Source organism: Manis javanica, chromosome 4 (genome assembly GCF_040802235.1).
Source record: "Manis javanica isolate MJ-LG chromosome 4, MJ_LKY, whole genome shotgun sequence".
Taxonomy (NCBI): Eukaryota; Metazoa; Chordata; class Mammalia; order Pholidota; family Manidae; genus Manis; species Manis javanica.
In genome coordinates this window covers 101,325,210-101,340,383 of record NC_133159.1, presented here as the reverse complement: position 1 = coordinate 101,340,383, position 15,174 = coordinate 101,325,210, and the positions used below count along the sequence as shown (strand labels likewise).

The following is a 15,174-nucleotide window of genomic DNA, read 5'->3' as shown; positions in this document are numbered from 1 at the left end:
ACCCCACCAGGAGACGGATCTGTGCTCTAGAAATTGACAAAGAGGAGATCTAATTTCAGCCTGTGTGTGTGGTGGGCAGGGAAAGTGGTATAACTATCCTAGTTCCTAGTTCCATTTTCACTATGGCCCACTAAGAAGTCTAAGCAGTCTAAAAGTGATGAATTTTTCTTTTTCTTTTGCTACTTCTGGAGCTTTTAGAGGCCTTTTTTTATTGGTAGTCAACCACTTCTTACTAGTTAACATTTCTTTATATTATACTTCCCTTTGTTTGAATTACTAGTGTGGTTTCTGTCTTTTGATATAGTGCAAGGGTTTGAAAATGGGAATTAAGTGAAAATCCTCGTATTTGAAGGTGAGATCCAAAGTTTCTTTCCTTCCTTGACTCTCAAAACACTATCACCCAGGATTATTTTCCTTAGGCAGGAGGATTCCTCCTTGGAGAAACTGAATGACCTAAGAGAAAAGACTTGCAACACTGACACTTTGAGGTTCTACACCTGATAGTGCTGCAGTGAAGCCCATTGGTTAGCAAGCTTCCCTATGCACATAACCAGCTTTTTGTTCCTTGCTCATAATATGAATAGATGGAAAAAATCACTGGGCATTGAGGATTGTTTTCTCCATGACAAATAGTTTTGGTTACAAAATTTTAGTAACAAGGAAACAGGAAAAATATACGCTAAAAGAAAGAATAAAATACTCTGGATTTAATATAATCTGAGGCATAAAATATTGCATCCATATGGGAAAAAAAACCTATTAAATTAACATTCAGAAAATTACCCCATAAATAGTAATATATCAAACTAAAAAGCTTCTGCTCAACAAAGGAAACCATCAACAAAAAAAGCAACCTACTGTACAGGAGAATATATTTGCAAATATTATATCTCATAAGGGGATATTATCCAAAATACATAAAGAATTCATACAACTCACACCAAAAAAAAAAACACAAATAATTTGATTAAAAAATGGGCAGAGGATCCGAATAGACATTTTTCCAAAGAAAATATACAGATGGCCAACAGACACATGAAAAGATGCTCAACATCATTAAACATTAAGGAAATGCACATCAAAACTGCAATGAGATATCACTTCACACTAGTCAGAGTGGCTAATAGAAACAAGATAAAAAACAAGTGGTGAGGATGTGGAGAAAAGGGAACACTTGTACACAGTTGGTAGGATTATAAATTGGTATAGTCACTATGGAAGCAGTATGGAGTTTCCTCAAAAAACTAAAAATAGAAATACCATACAACCCAGCAATTTCACTTCTGGGAATTTACCTGAAGAAAGCAAAATCACTAATTTGAAAAGATATATACATTCCTATGTTTATTGCAGCATTATATACCATAACCAAAATATGGAAGCAACCTAAGTGCCCACCAACAGATGAATCAATAAAACAGGTGTGGTACATATATACAATGGAATATTACTCAGCCACAAAAAGAATGAACGTTTGCCAATTGTGACAACATGGATGGACTTATAGAGGGTATTATACCAAACTAAATAAGTCAGACAGAGAAAGACGAATGCATATGACTTCACTTATACGTAGAATCTACAATCTACAAAAACAATACAGAAATAGACTTATGGTCATGGAGGTAAGATTGATGGTTGCCATAGAAGAGACAGGTAGGGGAATGGACAAAATAGGTGCAGGAGAGAAAAAATTAGAATGTTTGACCTGGGTGATGGTTACATGAATGTATATACATGTCAAAATACATTGAGTTGTGCATTTTATTATATGTAACTCAATAAAAAAACAAATTAACCTTCAGAAAATGAAAAAGAGCTTTCAGAAATGAAAAATATGGTAAGTTAAAAGCTCAACAGAAGATTAGAAGACAAAGAGGAGGAAATCCCCTAGAATTAACCAAAAAGACAAAGATATAGAAAAATACAAATATTAGTATCAATCCAAGAAACATAATTGTAAGCATTCTAGAAAGAGACAACAGAAAAAATTCAAAATAACAATTTAAGAAAATCCCTTGGATAGGGCCCTCTGAGTTTCCAGAACAATAACAGAGAGACATAGTGTTGTAAAATTTTAGACTATTAGGAAAAAGGGAAGATCCTAAAATCAGAAAACCAGTAGATTTCTAATCAGCAACACTAAATTGGAATAAACTGGAGGAATGCTTTCACAATTCTGAGGAGAAATGATTACCAATTTGGAACTCCATACCCAGTCAGACTATCAATCAAGTGTGATAGTAGGATAAATACATTTCCAGACGTGAAAGTCTCAAACATTTTACTCCCTTATGTCATTTCCACGAGACTACTGGATAATATACTTCATCAAACCAAGAAACAGGAAAATATGTTAGCTGTAAAACAGCGCATCCAACATAGGAGAGAAGCAGAGAGGATTCCTAGATGACACATCTGCAGGATAGGACAGTGAACCCTAAAGGGATATCTCAAAAAAATAAATGAAAATAATAGATTACCTTCGGCGTGTGCCTTGCTAAGAGGAGTTTTAAAACTTTGTTGAAGTTAAACCCTCATTTTCCATAGGAAGGAGGCAATAGATAATGCCTAAACCTGAAAAATCAAGAAATATTAAGTATAAGCATACATATCAATATGGATAGTAAATACCAGAAGAAATGCCCTTCTTTGGTATAAGCCTTCCAGTACTTGTTGAATTTGTATGCTCTGGGCAAATATTGTGTGAATCAATAATTATATATGAAAACATAGAATTTCAATGACTTGAATCCATCATTACTATTTTTGTTATTTTTGAGGCAGCATGTTGGGTGTCCCCCAAACCATCCCTAGGTTTGCTGGTTTGCTAGGAGGTCTCATGGGGCTCAGCATGTAGTCACACTCATTGCTATGCTTCCTTACAGTTGAAGGATGCAAAGTACAATCAGCAAAGGAAAAGGAGCGTGGGGCAAAGTCCAGAGGAGAACAAGGCACAGCTTCTGAGAGTTCTTTGTCAGTGGAGTCACACAAAACACATTTAAGTTTTCCAGCAAGGACTTGAGACAACACATATGAAATGTTGCTACCAGGGAAGCTCATTGGGACTCAGTGTTCAACGTTTTTATTGGGGGCCGATAATGTAGACATCCTTTGCCTAGCACATAGCAAAATTTCAGACTCCCAAAAGGAAAGCAGTTGTTCAGTACAAGCCACATTGTTTATGCAAACAGTTTAGGCACAGGGAGCCACTCTTAATCACAGGGAAAGTTTTATATCAGTCTAGGAAACTTTTTATCATGCAAATTGCCAGATGCCAGCCAATGGCCAACCTTACAAAGTAGCTCTCTCCAAGAATTAGTAGTTTAGGCTGCTACATTAACTCTTTTCTCTACAGGCATTAAAAATACTACAAATTTTATTACAACTTATCAGAGAAGGGCTGAGAGAACTGGAAAGACCCCTGCCTGCAGTCAGCCATAAAAACTGAGTTCAAATCTCACCTGAGCACTTTAATGGTCATGTGATATTGGGAGAGGAACCAAAACTATTTGAGGCTTATTTTTTCCATAGGGCTGATGGAAAATTTGAAGAATATTATATTCAAAAAATGGGTGCTCAGGAAATGTTTATTGCATAAAGTTTTGTGATTTTGCCTACCGAGTTTTCTCCACTTTAGACTTCAGCCTTTACTTCTCACTCAGCCCCCCTGCACTGTTTTGGCATTAAAATAAATGTGTTCTACTCCAAGGAGTTTTTATGAATTTCCTTGATACAGTTTGTTTTAAAAACTGAGAAATTCCTGTTACTCTTCATGTATGCTTAACAGCAAGAGGCCAGGCAACTGGGTAAAACTCCAGCTCTGGGTAAAAAGCCTTTGATGGGCCCCTTACTGAGAGAAACCCCATCAGTGTACCAGCTCTGCATGTGTTCCCCAGTGGGTGACTGACTCCCAGGAACTGTCCTCCATGTCTCTGGTTTGCTTTCCTTCACAGTGACTGAGGATGAAGAATGATTTTCCTAGTTTTACCTTTCCTCACCCCCCCTGTAGCCCTCAGGAGTGATTCTGTACAAAAGCCAGGAGGCCTATCAACTCAATTATTATTGTCCATTCTTCATTTGTTCCTGACTTGCCTCTCCAGATCCATGGTTTCTGACCATCTGCTCTGAAGTGACTCATTACAAATCCTTGGTCCTGTGGCACATTGCCCATTGTCCACCTAGACCTAAAAGGCTATCTTCTGTATGATAGGATTGTACTGAAGATTAGGTGAGATAACAAATATGAAAGTGTCCTGGCAAATGTAAAATGTTATGTGAATCATGAATGCCATTTTATCATGCAGTTTTAGAATTCTGCAGATCTACTGATTAAATGACAATTACTTACACATGAAGTGCCCCAGTGTGATATAGCTCTGATCCTAGTACCTCAAAGACTTCATAACTAAAGTTTATTTCACTGTTTTCCAAATATTTTTATTAGCAATAAATGCATTTTATCAAATTTAAATTCTTGGTCAGCATCCCTAATATTTTATTGGTTCAAATTTTTTTTTACTTCAAATATGTTAATTTATTTATTATTGAATTAATCAGTCAAAAATGGTGCTGTTTTGATGAAAGCGATAACTTTATATCAGAGATTATGGAGAACAGTTTGAATCTCATGTTAGCCAATTGATCTCTGTGTTTTGTGGGGAAGGTATAACATTGAGACATTGCTAATTACAGATATGGAACAGAATCAATACAGATAGAAACCACAAAACATAAGTTTTCAAAAAATATCCTGCCTTAAATCCAACAATGCTCTTGAATGAACTATTCTAGACACTTGAAGAGGGATAGAGCGTCTTGTGACTGTTTCAAAGCTGAATCATTAACAGTATCTAGTAACTGCTGTCATTCTTTAATTGGTTGTTATTCTACATGTAGACCATGAATAAATGGACTCAGATAATATGTCTCCACTATTCAGAAGAAAATACATTTTATTAAATGTATGTACTTTGGATATTAGGATATTTTAATCCTTAACTTTTACACAGTTTTATACCACAGTTCTTATCTCTGATAGGGGTGCATTCAGCTTCAAAATAGTAAACCTAACTCATTTTTCATATCAATTCTACACTTGTCTCAGTTTCATCTCTAATGCTATCTGTAGTTATAAGTCCAAAGACATTATTAGTGTTCACTACCACAATGATTTTCTTGAATTTATTAAAAATATCAATAAGATATGTACAGTGATGTGATAGTGCAGAGATATTTGGCTAATGGGATCTCTTTATCGGTTTCCCCCAAAGTGACTTCGTAAATCAAGTTCATTCGAATTATTCATAAAACATCCTGTCTCAAACTTAACGATGAAAAACTAAAATTTGGTACGCACAGTCCACAGCACTGCAAACCATGCAAAGTCCGTGTTTAAAGAACATACCTTAATCAGGCCAGACAATCTGTGGGAAACTACCCAGCTCTGGGAAAATTCTGGCTTTTTCTTAAAAGTTCCTGCCTGTTCCCGCAGCACCTAGTGATTCACTGAACCGGTTTCAGTGGCAGCCTTTATATGTTATGACTTGCGCAGTTTTCCTGTTACTTTTGTACTCTCAGTACATAGGGTGCTGCCATTTTGCCAGTTTATTTGATGGAGTATTAAAATCGATCCCAACAATTACCAGCGTCTTCTTCCATTATGTAACAACTCTTTCTTCTTGTTCCTTCATGATCACATTACTTAAAAACAAGCAGAAACAGTGAGATCCATAGCATTACTCCTATCTGCTCACCCTTTTCACTCCAAACTAGAAACAATGTTTCAATATCACATACCAGAATGGCTCACAGAGTCTTAGACTCACAACAGTGCAGACACTGTCATTCTGGCAAGCATCTGAAAGGACTGCCTTGTGGCGAAACTGCTAAGAGTGTTCTCGGAAACCCTGGGGTCTACTTCCTCCAAGAAGTCAGAGAAACAGGATGCAGTGGACTTTCAATGAGTCATTAATTTGACATTCATAGACCCTTTTGTTGGCAGAATTTAGAAAAAATGTGGGTTTATTTTCATCACTGCCACTAGGACTAATTCTAGGGATGGCATAAAATGCAGGGCAGCTGCCTAGAAATCCTGGGAGGCATAATCCTATGTCCTCTATTTACCAGTGAGGAAAGGGGAAGGTGCTATGCAACTGTAAATCCAATAGGCTCTCAAGAGATTTGAATTGACCCTCAGTCCTGGTGTCTGGAAATCCATCATTCTACATAGACACAGGGACTTGAGCTGAATGTGTAATTAGTATGGTTTAGAGAATTCAATTCAACTAGTATTTATTGAGCGCACTGTGAACGCACAGTGTTCTGGGCCAACTGCTAGAAAAGGCAGGAAGTAAGGATGCGAGAAAATATGTCACAATATAGGAAATGGTTCTAATCCTCAGGAGCTTTCAGTATTGACAGAGACAACAAACATTTAGGAAATAATAAGAAAATTGTAGAGACAGTGTCTGATATTTAAAATGATATACAGGTGTAAATGAGCATCAAGAGCAGACCGGTAGCATGGGACATGGGCTGGATGGGGACCGGGAGGCGAGGAGACTCTGTCCACAGGCAATTAGCCGGTACAGGGAGAGATGATAAGTGTACATTTGGGTCAGATGGGAAAGCACAGAATGATGATACCTGACAGTGCTGGGGGGGCACTGGCTGATTAAAATCAAACTCTTATTTTGACTATGTAGATTTCTGCTAATCCTCCTATAAACATGTTTTTGGGAAATGTCCACATCCTTTCCAGTTCTAAAACAATCTATTTGATTTAAGCCAATTTTAACTCTACTGACTGTTGAAACTTTCTTTAAGAAAAATAAAATATAGGACTTCTCATTAGATTAGTTCAGGAAATGATGGAATTATCAAAGAAAATAAATTTAAATCTTCCTAAAATTCATGCTTAAGCTGCATACAGTCAGTTGTATAGAATAGGGATCTGAGGGACAGTAAGAAGAATGAGGGAGATATTTTAGTGATTAAAATTATGTCAACATATCACTGTTTTTAAAAATGTAGGAAGTATTATTTGTGTTCTCCAAGGGGTCTCCTCCCCTTCCAGATACATGGAGATTACATTTTTCCAAGATTTTGAAGTTTGGCAGAGCCATCTAACTTTGAATAATGCTGTCAGCCAATGTCAATTCTCAGAGGAAACTTTAAAGAGCAGGTGCATGATTCTCCACGCTCCTCAGCTCCTGCCATTCTCATGTAGGAGGTCACAAGCTAAGAAGGAGCAACAAAGTATGGCAAACCTGCCGGCAGCCTCTCCCCCTGAGGATCTCACAGAAGATGGTTGCCTGGAAGAGTCGCCTGGGCCCTCAATGGATGTCACATGAATGAGAAATAAACCTTTGCTGTGTTACACCATGAGATTTGGGGAGTGTTTATTATCACAGCATAACCTATCTTATCCAGACTGGTAGAACATTTGATATTTCATTTAACTTTCAGTTTTTAAAAAGTTGCATCTGGTTTAGTTAGCTTATCGGTTAGGCAATAGTACTAACAAGGTCAAGGACACAAATTAAATCTCTAAGCAGATCAGTTAACTTCATGAAGAGAAAAACTGTTTTAGGCATCTATGGGACTCAAGCTTTGTGTGCCTTCTCGGATTCCCTTGATTGTCTGATTTTCACAAGCTGTGCTTGCCTCCCCTGACTACCATTGCCATGGCCAATCTGTGATACCCTGCCAAGATTTCTGAACTCTCTGTAGATTAGGTCAATACCAGCATAGTTCTTGCATTTCACACACTTAGTCTTGTTTGCTCCAAGTCATAATTCCACGTCTGGAATTTAATTGAAATAGTACATCATGAAGCATGAAATCTGACTTTTTGAGCAGCCGAGTAATGTCACCTAAAAATGCAGGGGAGTGTATTCCACTTGGGATAAACTTTGACTAGTGAAAAGCAGGAGTTATCAAGGGACAGGTGGATAAAATTTCATCTTCCTTTCTCCCTTCCATACAATATCCTAAGGCATGGATTTTTCTTGCAACATTTTCAAAGGAAATTTCACCTGAGCAATCTTTTCTTCATGACTCCTTGTGAGGGTTGGGCCACCTTGGTGATGCACCACATACCAAGACTTCATATTTTTCCTTTTTCCATTTGCCTTTTCCTCACCCCTAATACCATGGGCTTGAACCTTTTGAGCAGGTGACAGCACCTTTTCCTTGTTTAGGTTTTATAGAGAACCCGGACTAATGATGAGTCACAGATTTTACTCCAAAGCCCAGACAACAAATTCACAAAATAAAGCCACAGAACCTTCATAAAGGGCCTAAATTAGAAAAGGTGGAAAGTGGAAGATTTCCCTATACTTTGTTTCATCTTGCATCTCTGGCTTCTCCTCTCATATATTTTTTGTTTCTTTCTCAAATGACAGTATCTGAGAATTTTCTTTAGCAAGGCACCCAGTTTTGTGTGTATGTATGCGTATTTTTGTTTTGTTTTGCCCTGAAAACATTTTATTTTACTCTTTTTCTTGATAAAAAAAATTTGTAATTGTCACTTCTTTTGTTTAAACAATATGAAGATACTATCTTCTGGTTTATTTTTGCTGTTGGTTAGTCTTCTGACAGTCCTTAGTAGGTAATCTGTCTTTATCCTTTAATTGCTTTTAAATTCCCTCTGCCTTTGGTGTTCTGAAGTTTCACTACAGTGTATCTAACTTTAGATTATTTTTTGTTTCTCTTGCTCAGCATTTATTATACTTCCTTGATGTAAGGATTCAGTTCCTCATCAATCCTGAAAAACATTCAGTATCTCTTCAAATAATGCCTGTCCTGTGATAGGAGGAAATTTTTTTGAAGGTAACATTCCTGGCCTGTCTGTCTACTCACTGTCTCCTCCCCTGGGAAGGAAGGCGACTTATCCAGCAGGTGAGGTTGGATTAACTGAGTATGCTCAGCTAAGCCTGTGTGCTCTTCCTCTTTAGAAGCTGTCAGAAGAGGTTCTTTTCTGTTCGTCTGTGCTAAGTTTTTCAGGGCAGACATTGTGGAGGATGGCAGAGGGAAGATGGGGCTTTAATTATCTAGCACTGCCTATGATGGGGTGGGTAAGCTTGCCTAATTCTGAGATGCAGTATTTTAGGAAGACTGTTAATGCATAGTCATTCAACAGTTCCATCAGTAATAAATCTTGGCACTTTTATCTTCATCTTCTTGAACCCAATGAACATTTTTAAAACTGGTTTCAAACACAGTGGAGAATGGAATGTCATTTATTGGCCTTTCCCTTAAATTCCAATATCCCTGAATCTTGCTGTTCTCTTATTCTGGAATTTGAGCTAATCATATGTTAGACCTCATTCTATTTCCCATGTCTCTTAATTTCCCTTTTATTTTTCCCATCTTTCTGACTTACTCTTTGCAGTCTGGGTGATTTCTTTCCATTCCCTAATTCTCTCTTCAGCTCTGTATAATCTGATCATCTTTTTTTATGATACCTTTTATCTTGGTCCCATTTCCAATTCCTTTTTCTCCCTGTCTTTTAGCATTTTAAACTGTACTGTAATTCTAGTATCTAGGATCTAGTAGATGATCTAACTCAACTGCTTGTTATTTTTACTGACTCACTTGTGGTGGCTTGTTTGTTTATGTCTTTTATAATTTCATGATGTGATCTTGTGTTTGCTTGAACTGCATTTGTGGGGATCCTGAGAGACCTGGGTCAAGGCTATGCCTTCTAGAGGCAATGAGTGTTTATGCCTACCTGTCACCATGTAGACTGCAGTCCTGGGAGTCCTTCACTACATTTGCAGTTTGTGCCCTCATGGGCTGCACAGATAGTGCAGAATCGAGTCCCAAACTCCAAGTTTTAGGAGAGGCTTTTTTCCCTAGCCAGTTTCAGGGCAGGCTGAAAAAAATTCCCTCACGGACTCCCTTAGCTTTCGAGCACTTTTCTGTACATAATTTCACGGAGGCTCTTCGACTATTTCAATATTATATGGGGGGCTTTGTTCCAACTCTCACCCTGAGATGGGCCCAAGGCTTTAATATCAGTCCTAACACAACCATTAAACCTAAACCTCTGGATTACAGAAACCAGCAAATCCCCAGAGGCCAACTACAGCTTCAGAGTCAACTGGCCTCTGGGTTTTCCGACTTCAGCTTCATTTTGGTAGATATTTCACTACCATTTTTTGTCAAGATCGGTGATGCTTTCAGAGGCAAGCTGATATATTTTACCCAGAATTTCTTCGTGTCTTGTACTGGGATATTTTCTCAAGCTGTTTCATGCACAACACTGCCAGAAACAGAAATCACCAGAATGCAATACAAGTTGAACACAGAGAATTTTACATAAGTAAAACTGACTGACATAGCAGCATGACTCATGGTACAACATCAACATCCATGTGCAGTGGACTTCTGCCATGCTTTGTAGCTACCCCACATTATTTGAACCGTTTCCTGTGTTTGGGGAACTTCCCACATTGTGGGCTTATACTTCCTAAGGTGGAAGCCAGAAGTCATTTCCCCAGCTGCCCACGTGAGTGTAGGGAGCAGGCATGCTACCTAGATTCTGCCTTGTTGATGCATCAGTATAAGACAGATTTGGAAAGACCAATACGAAGAGCAAGAATACATGGAGGTATCTTTTGGCCCAAAGAGCAGTAGCATGTTTGCTTTTCTAGGGAGCAAGTGACAGAGCTTCTGATGTATAGTGCCTGGCATGACCAGAGGGCACTGTAGTGCTGTCCCATGTGGCCTTTGCCTTTATAGTCCTATCAGATGCTGGGTAGTGTAGCTTCCAAGACCAACCTCTGGCCCTCTCAGAGAGTCTGTGTGATATCTGATAGCCTGTAATAAATTCCTTTTCTGTTTAAACTAGCTAAGTGGATAATGGTGTTTTCAATTAAGGACCCTGACTGATAGCCTGTGGATATAACAATGTACAGGGGTTTAATTATGAAGACTAATTCTGCAAGCTACAGGCAGGAATCAATATCATTACATATAGTCCCACCTCATTGAGTTCGGTGTGCTAATAAAGAGGCTTACAAACTCAGATTACCAGAAAAATTTGACATTATATTTAGAAAAGAAAAAGAATTTAGAGTTTAAATATGTATCTTTTTTACCAACAATTTGGTCCAATGACTTTTCAAAATTTTCAGAATAATATTGTCTGGTTCAAACTTAGGGATATATGTAGGATGTGTGTGTGTGTGTGTGTGTGTGTGTGTGTGTGTGTGTGTGTGTGTGTGTGTAGTTCAAATTTGGTTTGATCTGTGGTTTAGTTAAAAATAAGAAATGAATATTTGGTTCCAGTTGGGATTTTATGTAAGTTCCTGCCAAGGTTATTATTACAAAGATGCAAAGAGGTCAGCATCATGGAGATAAATAATCACAATGATTTTCCACATCATATCCCATGACACCCCTGATAAATAAAGACTACACATCTCATTTACATTCCCATTTCACCTCTGCTCTCTCTGCTTGGAATTCCTCCCCTTCTGTCTCCAGAGACTTAGATTATAGTTGTCCTTTAAAGCTCCCTTTTAATACTGTTTCCTCCATCAAACTTTCCTTTCATCGCAGCAGAAGAATTAACATTTCTTCTCGGACTCACAGAGCATTTTGTGAGTTCTACTTAAGATTCGCAAATGTCTGTGACCTGGGCACCAATCTGTTCTTGTGGAAGGTAGTGGAGCCTAAGGACAGCGGTCTCCCAGGTGTTGGGCAGTCATTTCCAGGAGGGGCCGTCTTCATGTCCTTACCACCATGTCACCCAGCAACATGCTGGTGAGGGAAGCGGGGGAGACAAGGGGGAATGGAAAGGTGACAATACAAGTTTCATTTGGCCAAACACACAAACGGATTCACATAGAATAAAACCAGATCTATGTTTCTCTCTCAGGCCTTAAAATCCAAAGCCTTCATGGTCCCAATGGTTAGTTTACTTCATCTCCCACCTTGTTCCCACTCCAGTTCTTGGGTAGAGGCCTCCCTGTTCAACCTTGAGGTCCAACACAGAGCAGCTGCTACAGATGGCAGGGTCCACCCTGCATCTTTCTGGGGCTAACCCCCTTTCCCTCCTGGCAATTATTTGAATCTATTGCCTCCAGAGCACCAGCCCTGTGTCCTGCCTCTCCTGGTGTCTAAGCTTCTGGATACCTTGTGAGTCACCCTCTGCTGCATCTTCTGCTCTTGGGAAGGGGACCAAGGGGAACTTTGGGTGCTGAAATAGAAAAAAGGAGGGAAGGAGCCTTCATGAGAGGCTGACCATCAGATGGAATATTTAAAATTATGACAAGATCTTTCAGAAGACAAATGTTAACCTCCTCCTGCATCTTGTCATATGAAAAGACTGTCCCGTTCCAAGACCTAGGGTCACAACAACAAGAAATGCAACTTCTCTACTCTTCTAGCCTCGGGAGCTTCACTCTCTGGGAAGGGGAGGGAATAGTGAGGAAAAAATGTGGTTCATCCTTCCACATGTCACCTCTCTGACTAGAAAGTAAGCATCTCGAGAAAAATGAGCTGTTTCTTACACATTTCTTGGTCCTTGTACAGAGAGATCAACCAACATTTGTCAGTGGATGGGTGGACTATGGAGTTAATCTAGCAGCGACAATTTCATGTTCTGATGTTTGATGACACATCTGACATCTTAGAATGACTAGGTCTTTATTTATTTATTTATTTATTTATTTAAGGCAGGCAAGTTGGGGCATGACTTAAACTGTCAAGGCCTTTGCACCCCCCTAAGGCAGTCTCTATTGTCCCACAAGACATGGAGTGCCCAGCCTGCACTGAGATGCTGCAGCCCAACAGGGCCAGCTCGGCCGGGGGGTGATGAGGGCAGTGGTTCTTGGCCCTCCTGCTCCTCTTTGGTACCCCCACCCCCGGGACTCCCCCCTGCCCTAGCCCCTCAGTCAGCACTTTCGTCCTCTCAACTTGCTTGCAAAACAGGAAAAGGGTCTGATATCATGTGTATTTTGACTGAAATTGCTTCAGGTGAGATAAGTAGATGATTCAAAAAATTGTAGAGGCTGTCTTCTAGTTATCGTGTCAGAGTGACAGCCCAGATAAACGGAGATTCCGGACAGTCCAGAAATCGCAGTGGACACAGGAGGTTCGATGGGAATTGCTTAAAGAGCTCTCCTGAGCCCCCCATGCTGCAACAGGGCTCTGTCTGGGACATGGAGGTAATGATGTGAGAAGCAACTGTGGCTCCAGGGAGTGTTTGCCTCTGGGATTCAGAGTGGGGCTTGGAGCTTAACAACTGTTATGGGCGCTCCAGTCAAGGACCACTGCATTTGTTACTCCTACCCTTGTTTATCCCCCAGGCTTTTAAGATTTGGCAATAAATGTGTGTATGCCTCAACTGGATGGTGACTTTTCTAAGTTGGCTACAATATTTTTTATCCTTTCATCCCCGGGCCTAATGCACTGCCTGACATGATAGACATTCACCATAAAAAAATCACTGAAGGGATGAATGAACAACCAAATGAACAACACACCTTATATTTTCCTGGTCTTCTGAACTGAAGAATAAGCCACAAATGAAGCTGAAGAGGAAGGAGGCAAGGTAGCTTCTGAAGGCACCCAAGCAATTTCCTGAACTTTCTAAGCAATTGTACATGCTCATAATGCCAACAAAACTTCGGGATTGCTCCATGTTGCCTCCTCCCTAGCACCACAAGGTGTGGCTTAGTCACATGGTCCTAGGACTGTCTCTCCACCACTTTTGGGTGCTCACAAGGAGGCTGCCTCCTGTGGTAGCAGGGATGGCAGCAAGTCTGAGGTGGAGAGGGACACACACTCTCTCCGACTCCCTTCATTATGCGTTTACTGGCAAACTTCTGTGGGCAGGAGAAACACAAGAGCTGCTCAAAGAGCCAATAGTCCCTCTTATGTTCATGGCAGGTCCAAGGTAGTCCTCATGATCCAGGAAGATGAGTCTGGTTGCTAGTAAGTATCTGTGAGCTGGGGGAGGTGGGGGGCATAAAAGTGAAAATGCAGGAGACTGTCCTCTGTAAGATATTTTATAATAGTACTGTACCTAAAGAATATGAACATGCAGCAAGACAATGCATGTACTGGTTATTCTCCCTAGAATTCAGTCTCCACCCTTCCACACCTTTCTGTGTATCAGGAAGCTGACCCCTGGGGGCTGCACCATGTGGGCTCCCTTACCACTCGGCTGCTGGGGGTTTGGCCACTGGGCAGCAAGAGCAAGAAGGGGAGGGATGCTGTGGTTTCCTCCCCACTCCTTCCCTGCTTCGGTGCTGTGTGTCCGAGGGCAGCTGTGTCCTTCTGCAGTCACTGCTCCCTCCTGGTGACCCCTTCTCTGCAGCTCCAGCTCTCACCGGACCCCTTGTCCCTTCCAGTCTAGGGGGTAACAGCTTCCTGCAGTTCCCAGCCTCTGGGCACCTCAGCACTCTGCTAACCCTCCTGACCTGTCCAAGCATCGTAAGGAGCCCTTTCATTGGAGTCTCCATAACTGAGCTATCTGAGGGGAATTCTGCCCCCTGCCAGCACCCTGACTGGTACAGAGGAGAGCACATAGGAGGCACATCAGGAGTTATTTTCCATTGAAAACAAGTTCTTACTTTGTACTTGTGTTTTTATTATTCAAAAGAGATTTCTGACTTTTCAAAAACCTTCCCGCCCAGCTTGTTTCCATGAGTGTGTTTCACCATGGCCCCAGTGCAGACAGCACATAACACACGTGTGGCTTACTGTGGGTGTTCTTGAAAGCCCCTGCCAGCTCAGGAGCAAGTCCCTGGGCTGAGGTTCCATCGGGCAAGGCTCCAAGCCAGGTGCTCCCACGTCCCAGGGCAGCAGGGAGAAGGCTGTCTGTCCCCAGCCTCCCCACGAGCCCTGAAGGAATGTCACACTCCAGCACCAGCCACAAGCATAGCGTGGTTTGAGATACCAGGAGAAGAGCTCTCAGACAGTCCCTGCCCTGTCCCTTATACTTGCTGAAATTCCTAGAAGACACCAGGGGTCTCCATAAATTGCCAGGGCCTGGTGAGAGAAGCATTGTGATTGTGTGTGACTGCATTTTCTGTGAGAGTACACATGACGCTATCTGATCCTTTCTGTTGGGAAGCAGGAACAGATCTAGCAGAGAGATTGTAGGAACCATGCTAACAGGGAGAGAAAGCACCCCCTGAGGACTCCCCCCAGGAA

The 15,174-nt window shown here is 40.7% G+C and overlaps 1 long non-coding RNA gene across 2 annotated transcripts in view; it reads left to right on the top strand.

The window, feature by feature from the left end:
• The first annotated feature begins 8,777 nt into the window (after nucleotides 1-8,777).
• Nucleotides 8,778-15,174, top strand: part of LOC140848955 (uncharacterized) — an 18,493-nt gene continuing 12,096 nt past the window's right edge. For both annotated transcript variants that reach the window (XR_012130292.1, XR_012130291.1), the window contains exon 1: nucleotides 8,778-8,904. This is a non-coding gene — a long non-coding RNA (uncharacterized lncRNA). The remainder of the gene's footprint in view (nucleotides 8,905-15,174) is intronic.